The following is a 9161-nucleotide window of genomic DNA, read 5'->3' as shown; positions in this document are numbered from 1 at the left end:
GCCAGGGGCCAAGTTCAAAATTCAGCATCGACGTGCTGCTGAGGAAACTAGTTTGAAAGCCACAAATCACACACAAGTCCCGTTTCCCCTCTCCCGTTTGAAGATCCAGACTTCCTTTCTGAGACTTTTCTTGGTTCTCTGGTTATCAGCTTCATAAGTATTTCCTAGCCATTTTGTTTGTGGATGGCTAGTGGCCTGTGGTAGCAGGATACTTGCACATCGATAAAAATGGGGTTTCTGCAAGGGCTTTGTGCAAGCAGAATAATTCCACTGGATACAGCCCCCCTTCTTTTCTTTTTTTAAAGAAATTCAATATCCCCAGCACCTTCATGCTCTGGATCAGTGATGGAAGAATTCAGAAACTATATGACTTTAAAAGGGGTTGTCCGGGACTATCCCATTAGAGAAAGTGCTGTCTTTTATTTCAAGGATGTGTTTTGCTTGATTTTGTTCTATTTTGAAGGCTTCTGATCCCATATAGAGATCAAGGGTTGAGCGACATAACTGGTTTCCAGCATTTTTAATTCCTCAGGAAATGTTTTGGAAATGTGTCAATAATGCATCATTAAATTATCTAATTTTTCAGCAGATTTGGTGCTAGCCAAGTTTTGTCTAAACATAATCATTGGTGTTCGTAATGTTCACTTTCTGGATTTAATTTAACTAATTACCAGAGAAAATAATATTCTTTAAGTGCTTTGAGAACTCTAGAATGCATTATTGTGCTTCAGTGAACTTGTTCAAGAGAGAAAAGGTCCAATCTCCCAGTACCTGAAAATTCACAGGCATTTGTCAACCTAATATGTACATTCATCCCCAAATTCCAGTGAGTTCAGTGGAATGTATTCCCAGTTAAGTGTGTATAGGATTACAGGCCTGTGTTACTTTTTGAATGTAAAGGCTATGAAGATGAACACTTATTAGAAGCAAACCCATTTGAAAGCCATAGGACTTCTTACTTGTGCTATAGTGAAGCTCACCAAAACAGACAATTTCAAGGTAATTCTAGAGATCTGCTATGCAAACATGATTGTACTGTTACTGCATATATACTCAATTTATAAATGCACATAAACTAGTTGTGCATATAATTTTGACTACTTATTTTATGAAGATCAGCAGGACTCGTGAGTAGGTGCAGGCAAAGTTTACTGCCTACCTTGTAGGCTGCTGGCAGGATCTATGTTCTTAATCTTAACATCATATTAGAGCCTTTGATAAATAACTGCTTTTAAAGCCTCGCGTTTTTGATATAGTGATGAATTACTATAGAATCAGAGGCTCCTCTTACATATAAAACACAGGTGAGGGTTTATATTAGTTGAATTTTTTCCATTCCCCAAATTTTTGATTGATGATTTAAACAGGTACACCATCCCCCCTCATTACCACATAAATACGTCCACATAGTTAAAGTTTTTGTTTCACTGGTGAAAAGCTTAATAGATTTGTATCAATATATAAGCCCCAGCCAGCAAGCTGTTAAATCAACAAGGCATCATATCTCTTAGATAAATCTATTTGATGGTACTCAATTTCTATAAAATAATTATTTCTGTTTTGCTTCTCCATGAAACTTTTCCTTGATATGTTCCAATAGTGAAAGATTGATGCCTTAATTACATGTCAGATGTGGCTATTTATAACATGTTTGCAGGTGTTCCACCAGATAGGTGTAGCACTCCATTAGACCGTGTGGGGCAACTTTCCTGGTCAATCCTTGTCAATGATTTGGGTGTGCATTAAATGGGATATTTAGGAGGTAATGCACTGGAGTACTCATTAACATGAGCCGTAGAAACTGATAGGGAGTTCGAGCAAATTCAATTCAGAATTTCTTTGGTGTATCATTTTAACTAGTATCACTAGGAAAATGTATGTGATCCACACCAGGATTTCTTGTTTCACAAGACAGAATAAAACAGGCTAGCTAATCTTGCTTTTTTTTAGAACAAATATTGGTTTAAAAATAGACTCTCAAATGAAAATGATCCATGTAGGATCAAATTCTATAGAAACCGCATGAGATTTCACAGAAGTCCAACTCTGCCCTACAGCTGACTGCACTCTACAGATTTAGTTCTTACATATTTTTAGGACAATATTAGTTTATATCTTCCACCATTATATATAAATTTTACACCACTAAAACAGGGGCATCTTACATCTTATTAAACATAACCCTGTCCCCTCATAAAAACAAACATGAAAAAATAAATAAAAAACAAACATGTCAAATCAGACAGACTGTAACATATAAAAGCAGCCTTAAAACAGAGGTCAGTTAATTTTTGTTTTAAAGCCAAACGCTTGTCAAAAAAACGTTTTGGCCGGACTAGGAGAGGCCAAAAAAAGTGGGGGTGGGGGCAAATGAACCTCCCTAAGTATGGAGTTCCAAGGCATGGCAACAAAAGGGTCTGTCACAGTCTAGCTCCTTCCTGTCCTCTTATTTCACTTTATGGCCCCATTCATGCTCTTCACTCATCGAATGCTATGTTTCTTACCCGCCCAAGGGTCTCTACTTCTCTTGCTCGGCTTCGTCCATTTTCTCTCGCTGTCCCCCATGCCTGGAATTCTCTTCCAGAGCATTTGTGGACCACGAGTTCAATTATGGTTTTTAAAGCTCAGCTGAAAACTCTTTTTTCCAAAGCTTTTAGAACTTGAGTTTTATCATGTTAGTTTAATTGTCCCCTGTGCCTGTTTGGCACATTCCCTTCCCTTTCTTGTTGTTTTATTGTGATTTTATCAGAATGTAAGCCTATGTGTATAGCCTGGTTCACACAAATGGTTCTGCGCATGATCATGGTGCTTTAATTGCTTGTGTTTAGGGAAACCTGACTGTGTGAATCAACTACTAGAGTCAACTTCCTGGTTTGCTTGTTCTCCCGGATAAATAGAAAGCTGCTTAGACAGAAATAAACTGATAAAGTGGAGTGACCTGTTATTTTGAAACAATTAGAGGCGCAAAGTGTTTCATTCAGTAACAACAACATGGAATGTTGCTGAGCACTAGGAGTTTTCCCCAGCCTGATGTCCTCTGGATGCGTCAGTCCAACACATGTGGTGATTGTCAGGTTGGGGAACTCTGCTTTGGAGAGCTGTGGAAGCAAGCAGTCCTAGTTTAGAGAAGCGTGTTCTGAGGTAATTTAGCAACAACAAAAAATTCATAGTAGTATGGGTGTGCTAGTTCTTCTTCGTGGTCTCTATGCATCACACATATGGGCTTTGCGCCTGCGCAGAGACCAGACCGGAACCTACTATAGCTGAGTGGAACGTTTTTGGCGGGAACCCCTCCCCCCACGCTACCGCGCATGTCCATGGGGTTCCCGCCCTTACCTCAGTTCTTCGTCGTCCGCCATCGTGCATAGACCATAGAACCAACCTCTTAGCGTTTGTGTCTTAAAAATCTCTCTTTTACTCTAATTCTTTCTCTTCTTTTCTCGCTTCGGCGTTTTTTCTTCTCCTTTATCTATCCTATAAAAAAAAAAAAAAAAAAAAAAGATAGTTTTTGTAGTGTAGATTTTCCTCAGCGACTTCGTCGCTTGAGGCCTGTATGGCACTAAAAGCACCGTTTAGAAAGTGCGTAAAGTGCGGGGCTAAGCTCCCTCCATCGGACGGACACTCCCTTTGCATATTGTGCTTAGGTGAAGGACACGTTGTCGAGACCTGCCATCATTGTATGGCCTTTACAAAACAGACCAGGAAACATCGAGCAGACCGACTCCGCTCGGTTCTTTGGGAGAAGGCTCTCAAGGCCGCTGAGGCCCCGACAATGGAGAAGACTGCGGCTCATAAGTCCGTGACTCATAAGACGGCACTTACTAAGACCGCACCGGTCAAATCATCAGACCAAAGCACTGAAGTGCAGACCAGAGCTCATAGGGCTGAGATACCCCTCACGCCTGGTCGGTCATTCTTGAGTTCAAAGGCTAAAAAGGACTCTAAAAAAGCCAGAACTCCAATTCCTTCTTCTGAGACTGAGAAGAAGAAGAAAAAGAAGAGAAAGAGGGATGCGGAGAGAACCTCCTTAGCATCGCCTCCTCCAGTAGAGCCGGTCAGGAGTCAATCTACTCCTCCCGCTGCTCCCACTGCCTCGGTATCGAAACCGCCCTCGGTATCTGCCGCCTCGATGTCGAGACCACCCTCGGTATCGAGACCACATTCGTTACCAGCGGTACCGACTCGTCCGCCTAGCCTCTCAGAAGGCGAACTGAGGGATTCGATGTCGGCAGCGTCTTCTCACCAGCCCCCTCGACCGCGAGAACTTCCATTGTTGCCATCTCCAAGGCTAACACCACGCCGTGATTGGGAGGCAACCTCTCGCTACTCTGAACCTCAGGCGAGGGGTGACGAATACCAATGGGAGGGATACCGCCCCCAAAGGTATTTTCAGGAACAACAGTATCCGCGGGAGGATTACTATGCTCTTCCCCCGCCTACAACTAGGGTGTGTCGCTTTCCTTTGCCTCCATCACCAGCGCCTCAAAGATCATCGGTATCGACGCCTCGACAACAACCGTCGGCGTCGACTGTGGCGATTCCTGCGGTATCGACGGATGATTTACATTTAGTCACCGTATCATCACCCGAGGAACATTATCCTTCGGACTCGGAATCGGGTGTGTCGGCCGCTCCTTCTTTTCCGTCACCGGAGGATGAGGTCCAAGATAGAGACCCTTCCTCCCCATCAGACGACATGGTTAGGTTCTCGGACCATATTTTGCGAATGTCTAGAGCATTGGGGATAGAGACCCAGGAAGCTAATGAGGCTGTGGTAGATCGTATCTACGATGTGTTCCAGACTACCACGAACCAGAGGATAGCGATCCCTCTCCCTCACGCGCTAAAGCAGGCAGCGCAGTTGACTTGGAAGACACCGACGTCGACGCAGGCAACATCAAAACGCCTAGAGACTCTGTATAAAGTGCAGGAAGAGGGTGCACAATTTTTAGTTCAGCACCCTAAACCGAACTCAATAGTGGTTGAGTCAGCACAGGGCCAGTCCCAGAAAGCACATTCTGCTCCAGTGGATAGAGAGGGGAGAAAGCTAGACATGACGGGCAGAAGAGTCTATTCGTCATCCTCCTTGGGCATCAGGGCATCAGCCTATGAAGCAACTATGGCCCGTTATCAACTTTTTCTTTGGGAGAAGATTGGTAATCTGTGTGATCACCTCCCAGAGGATAAAAGAGAGGTGGCAAGAGTTCTTCAAAATGAAGCAACGGGTATAGCACGGCAGCAGTTGTCCACCGCTCGACACCAGGTGGACTGCCACTCAAAATCGATGATGGGGGCCATATCGTTAAGAAGGCATGCCTGGCTTAGATCCTCAAATCTAACCAACGAGACTAAGGCCAGGATAGAAAATATGCCGTTTGATGGAGAAGGTCTATTTAACAGCAAGACCGATGACACGCTGGACTCCATCTATAAAGCTCGGACGACTGCTAAAAAGATGGGGTTTACTTTTCCCTCGCAACCTCAATACCGTTCTAGAAAATGGAGACCTCCGATGCAGCAGCAACAGCATCGGCCCCAATACCAGCCGCAACCTCGGCAGCAACAACAACAGCTGCAGAGGAAGAGGCCTTACCAGGGCAGATACCAACATGACAAGAGGCAACCCGACTTCAGCAAGAAACAGCGGGTTTGACTCCTTAGATCCAGATCCACTCCCTTTTGCGAACCGCTTAGCACCCCAGTACCATCAATGGGAGTCAATTACAACAGACTCCTGGGTGCTCACTATCATCAACTCGGGCTATGCCATCGAGCTCGATGCCCTCCCTCCTTTTTCCGGCGTGAAAGTAACGACTCCATCCCCTCCTCTGCTGCTCGAGGTACAGACCTTACTATCGAAGGGAGCCATCTCTCCCGTACCTGCAGAGGAACTCAATCAGGGATTTTTCTCTCGTTACTTCACGGTCCCGAAGAAAGATGGAGGTCTTCGACCGATCATGGACTTAAGACAACTGAACAAGTTCATCACCCCGAGGAAGTTCCGTATGACAACGGTTACTTCAATTCTGCAGCTTCTACAGAAAGGAGTGTGGTTTGCAGTGGTGGATCTGAAGGATGCGTACTTCCACATTTCCATCAGGAAGTCGCATCAAGCTTACCTTCGGTTTTCGATCGGAGCGTCCCAGTACCAGTTCACCGTTCTTCCGTTTGGGTTGGCCACGGCACCGAGAGTCTTCACGAAGGTCATGGCGGTGGTATGCGCCCACCTAAGGCAGAAAGGCATTTGTGTTTATCCGTACCTGGACGATTGGCTTCTCGTAGCGGACAGCAGCGAGGCGCTCCAGTCGGATATACTAACCACCCTCAACCTGTTGGACTCGTTGGGGCTGTGGGTCAACCACGAAAAGTCCATTTTGACTCCACAGCAGAGATTGGACTTCATAGGGGTAACTCTATCCTCTCGAGACGGGAGGGCATACTTACCGTCAACCAGGGCGAACACCTTACAGCAGTTAGCCATCGATACCGAGAGCCGCCGAAAGGTTTCGGCATGGACAATTCAGAGACTGTTAGGATTGATGGCAGCTACTACGGCAGTCATAAGATTTGCAAGACTCAGAATGAGGATATTGCAGGCCTGGTTTTTGAGGACTTTCGATCTCAGGCACAGTGCTCGACGAACTTACCTTTCGTTACCGAAGCAAGTCAGGGCATCGCTGAAATGGTGGTTCTCGATGTCGACTCTTCTCGAAGGCGTTCCATTCCAACAAGACGCGCCTTCGGTAACGATCACGACGGATGCATCTTTAGAAGGATGGGGAGCCCATTGCAGCTCTTTAACCTCTCAGGGTCGTTGGCCTCGATCACAGAGAGAACAGCACATCAATCACCTCGAACTAATGGCTGTAGAAAATGCAATAAGAGCATTTGCACAGTTGATCGAGGGCAAGAATGTCTTGATCGCGACGGACAATACTACCGTGGTGGCATACATCAACAGGCAGGGTGGAACAAGATCACACCCTCTGAACCGGTCTGCACTCAGGATATGGAACTGGTGCATAAAGAGAAGGACTTACCTGACGGCGATCCATGTAGCCGGCAAGGACAACGTTATTGCGGACTCCCTCAGCAGGTCCTTCCATGTCGACCACGAGTGGGAACTCGACGCCGAGGTGCGGGAAAGCCTTTTTCGGTACTGGGGCCACCCTGCTGTCGATGTCTTCGCTACCGAAGACAACACAGTTTGCGCCAAGTATTGCAGCAGGGCAGGAAGAGGAGAGCATTCTTTAGGAGACGCTTTCACCAGGACTTGGAGAGGAAATCTCCTGTACATGTTTCCTCCCTTCCCACTATTGACAAGGGTGATAGCCAAGATCCAGATGGACAACTCCAATTGCATCCTCATCACTCCGTGGTGGCCTCGTCAGACGTGGTTCGCTCACGCCCTTCGGCTATCAAGAGGGGATTACATCAGGCTCCCGTCGACACCGAAGCTACTGTCTCGACACCGGGGCAAGGTTCGACACGCAGATCTGTCGACCCTCAAGATGACTGCATGGAGGATAACAACCACTCCTCCTCTGGAACTAGAACTTTGACTGTGGACCACATTATATTGGCAGCACTAAAGCCTTCCACAAGGAAAACTTATGCAGCAAAGTGGCAAAGATTTCGGAACTTTGCTTCAGGACAAGATCAAACACCAGAATCTTGCCACTTATCTTTCATCCTCAATTATTTATTGACACTATTCCAGCAGGGACTTAAGCTCGCATCTATCAGGGTTCACCTTGCTGCGATTACATCTTTTCATCAAGGTATAGATGGGTTTACACCTTTTACCCATCCAACAACGAAGAAATTTCTAAGAGGTCTGAAGAACACGATACCGACTGTGAAAAGTATCGTGCCGCCTTGGAGCCTGTCAGTTGTGCTGCAAGCACTGACACGCAAGCCCTTTGAGCCCATGGCGTCGACAGACCTTAGGCTTCTAACTTTAAAGACTGTCTTTTTAGTAGCCATCACATCGGCAAGACGTGCAAGTGAGCTCAAGGCTCTTAGGATAGATGTCCCGTACACTATCTTTCATAAGGATAAGGTTGTGCTACGCACAGACCCAGCCTTCCTACCTAAGGTAGTGTCTACTTTTCATCTGTCCCAGCATATTACTTTACCTGCTTTCTTTCCTAATCCAACTACACCTCTTGAGTCTTCTTTGCATACTCTCGATGTAAGAAGGGCTCTTGCTTTTTACAAAGACAGAACAGAGACTTTTAGGAAAACAAAGCAATTGTTTATTTGTTATGGGGAGCCTTCTAAGGGACTCCCTGTCTCTTGCCAGCGGTTGTCACGCTGGATAGTGGAGACGATTGAATTGGCCTACTCTATCTCTAAATTAGAGTTAGTGAAACCTGTGACAGCTCATTCCACCAGAGCTGTTTCAACATCGGTGGCCTTCACCAGAGGTGTTCCCTTGGCAGAAGTCTGTAGAGCCGCAACGTGGTCCACTCCATCCACGTTTGTCAAGCACTACAGTTTGGACACCCGTGCGAGGCAGGACTGCTCATTTGGGAGGACAGTGCTTTCAGAGATCTTCAGATGATGCACCAACCCACCTCCAAAGGTATGTCAGCTTGCTACTCGCCCATATGTGTGATGCATAGAGACCACGAAGAAGAAATGCAGGTTGCTTACCTGTAACTGTAGTTCTTCGAGTGGTCATCTATGCATTCACACAACCCACCCACCATCCCCACTTGGTGGTGTGAGACTTATAATGACACAGTGTTTTTGTGGAATGTACTTTACTTTATTTACACTCATGTTTATGGGGGCACAATGTCGGACTCCTGTAAACTGAGGTAAGGGCGGGAACCCCATGGACATGCGCGGTAGCGTGGGGGGAGGGGTTCCCGCCAAAAACGTTCCACTCAGCTATAGTAGGTTCCGGTCTGGTCTCTGCGCAGGCGCAAAGCCCATATGTGTGAATGCATAGATGACCACTCGAAGAACTACAGTTACAGGTAAGCAACCTGCATTTATCCTTCCTGCCTTTCTTATTGGTGGCCCAAATTAGACATGAAGTCAAATGCAAATTTGCATTTAAGATGTAGGGTTTTACAAAAATCAGCTGGGCATGAGCATCCTTTTGTGGGGAGCCCATATAAACTTGCAATATGCATCACCTCCCACACACA

The sequence above is a fragment of the Elgaria multicarinata genome, chromosome 5 (genome assembly GCF_023053635.1).
Source record: "Elgaria multicarinata webbii isolate HBS135686 ecotype San Diego chromosome 5, rElgMul1.1.pri, whole genome shotgun sequence".
NCBI lineage: Eukaryota > Metazoa > Chordata > Lepidosauria > Squamata > Anguidae > Elgaria > Elgaria multicarinata.
Note: the sequence above shows the minus strand (reverse complement) of the source record.